The sequence below is a fragment of the Apium graveolens genome, chromosome 2 (assembly GCF_009905375.1).
Source record: "Apium graveolens cultivar Ventura chromosome 2, ASM990537v1, whole genome shotgun sequence".
Taxonomy (NCBI): domain Eukaryota; kingdom Viridiplantae; phylum Streptophyta; class Magnoliopsida; order Apiales; family Apiaceae; genus Apium; species Apium graveolens.
Genome location: NC_133648.1, coordinates 84752622 through 84754965, shown reverse-complemented (window position 1 = coordinate 84754965; position 2344 = coordinate 84752622). Strand labels below are relative to the sequence as shown.

Genomic DNA, 2344 nt, shown 5'->3' with positions numbered 1-2344 from the left:
TTTTCTCAACCCAAGATCAATGACATTCAATCTAGCATTGTCCGGCCAGCTATCACAGCTAATACCTTTGAGATCAAGCCTGGCATAATTCAATGGGTACAGACTTCAGTCCAGTTTGGGGGTTCTCCAATGGAAGATCCCAATACGCACATTAGGGATTTCATTGAGATCTGCGACACCTTCAAGTTCAACGGTGTTTCCGAAGATGCTGTGAAGCTGAGACTATTCCCATTCTCTTTGAGGGACAAGGCTAAGAGCTGGTTACACTCTCTACCAGCTGGTTCGATTACTACTTGGGAAGATCTTGCTCAGAATTTTCTTACTAAATTCTTCCCTATGGCGAAGACAGTTGCAATGAGGAACGCTATTACTCAATTTGTGCAGCAAACGGGAGAATCGCTAAGTGAAGCTTGGGAGCGCTACAAGGAGATGCTTAGGAAGTGTCCTCATCATGGAATTCCTGATTGGATGATCATCACTTATTTTTACAATGGGTTGGGAGCACAGTCCAGACCCATGCTCGATGCAGCATCAGGCGGAGCATTATGGGAAAAGAGCTATAAGGAAGCTTATGATCTAATTGAACTGATGGCTGCTAATGAATATCAGTATCCAACCCAGAGATATCCACAGAGCAAGGTAGCAGGAGTTCTTGAAGTGGATACAGCTACAGCTATCACTGCTCAACTAAAGGCGTTGTCTATGAAGATCGATTCTCTGGCTAACTATGGTGTTAAGCAGATAATTAGTGTTTGTGAGTTGTGTGCAGGTCCGCATGTGACAGAACAATGCGCTATATCTAGCGACTCAGCTCAGTTTGTGAGCAACTTTCAGAGATCGCAGCAACCAGTTCCAGACACTTATCATCCTGACAACTGGAATCATCCTAACTTCAGCTGGAGCAACAATCAGAATGCGATGCAACAGCCATTCCAACAGTTTGCAAATAAGCTATTTAACCCTCCTGGTTTTCAGCAACAATTTAGACCAGGACAACAACTCCAACAACAAACTAATGATGCAGGTCTATCTTCGAATGAAAAATATGAATTGGAGGAGTTGAGGCTTATGTACAAAAACCAGGCTCTTATATGCCAAAGCCAGGCTGTTTCTATCCAGAATCTGGAGAACCAAATAGGGCAAATTGCTAATGCCTTATTGAATCGACCACCAGGAACGCTTCCTAGTGATACAGAAACAAATCCAGGCAAGAGGGAAGTTGAAGAACAGGTGAACGCCATCACCTTAAGGTCTGGAAAGGTCGCAAGCCCCCAAGTTCAGCAAGACGAAGAGCCAGAAAAATCTCAAGATTCAGAAAATGCAGTTGTGGCTGAAGAAGATGTGCAGAAGAAAGTAGAGGTGGAACCAAGGAAGACTAATGTGGAACACACTCCTCCTGAGGGTAATACAGGGGAGAAACAGATTTATCCTCCACCTCCTTTTCCTAAAAGGCTGCAGAAGAAAAAGCTGGATAAGCAGTTTGAGAAGTTTCTGGAGGTGTTCAAGAAACTTCATATCAACATACCTTTCGCTGAAGCTCTTGAACAGATGCCTAGCTATGCGAGGTTTATGAAAGGTATTCTCTCTCGGAAAGTGAAGCTCGATGACTTAGAGACCGTTGCTCTAACGGAGGAATGCAGTGCTGTGTTGCAACAGAAGTTGCCTCCGAAGCTTAAAGATCCTGGAAGCTTCACTATTCCTTGCACCATCGGAAACTTGTCGTTCGACAAGTGTTTATGTGATTTAGGAGCTAGCATCAATCTGATGCCCTTATCTATCTTCAAGAAGCTTGGTCTGCCTGAGCCGAAACCAACATACATGTCATTGCAACTAGCTGACTGTTCCATCGCTTATCCACGAGGTATAGTGGAGGATGTCTTGGTCAAGGTGGATAAACTCTTCTTCCCTGCTGACTTTGTAATTCTTGATTTCGAGGAAGATAAGAAGATTCCCATTATCTTGGGAAGACCATTCTTGGCTACAGGCCGAACTATGATCGATGTGCAAAAAGGAGAGCTTACGATGAAGGTTCATGATCAGAAGGTCACTTTCAATGTGTTCAAGGAAATAAAATTACCCACAGCTAAAGAGGAGTGCTTTAAAGTAGAGCAAATTCAGGTTTTGAATGCACCTCTGTGGAAGAGGAAGTTGGATGTGCCATTCGATTCTCTTGGGTTAGCAGAGCTAAAAATTTCTCAGGATCGTCTCGAGTCGTCTATTGAAGATGCTCCTACACTTGAGCTCAACCCACTACCAAATCACTTGAGTTATTCATTCTTAGGTGCACCCCCTGACAAGGGGTTGGGATATATCTTTGATGATGTAGAGGGTAGCCGAACAGATC

At 43.8% G+C, this 2344-nt stretch overlaps 1 non-coding gene across 1 annotated transcript; it reads right to left on the bottom strand.

Annotated features, from left to right (window-relative positions):
- Positions 1–351: 351 nt before the first annotated feature.
- LOC141709138 (small nucleolar RNA R71) lies at positions 352–458 on the bottom strand. Its single transcript, XR_012569730.1, has one exon. It is a non-coding gene; the product is annotated as a small nucleolar RNA R71 (small nucleolar RNA).
- Positions 459–2344: the final 1886 nt, after the last annotated feature.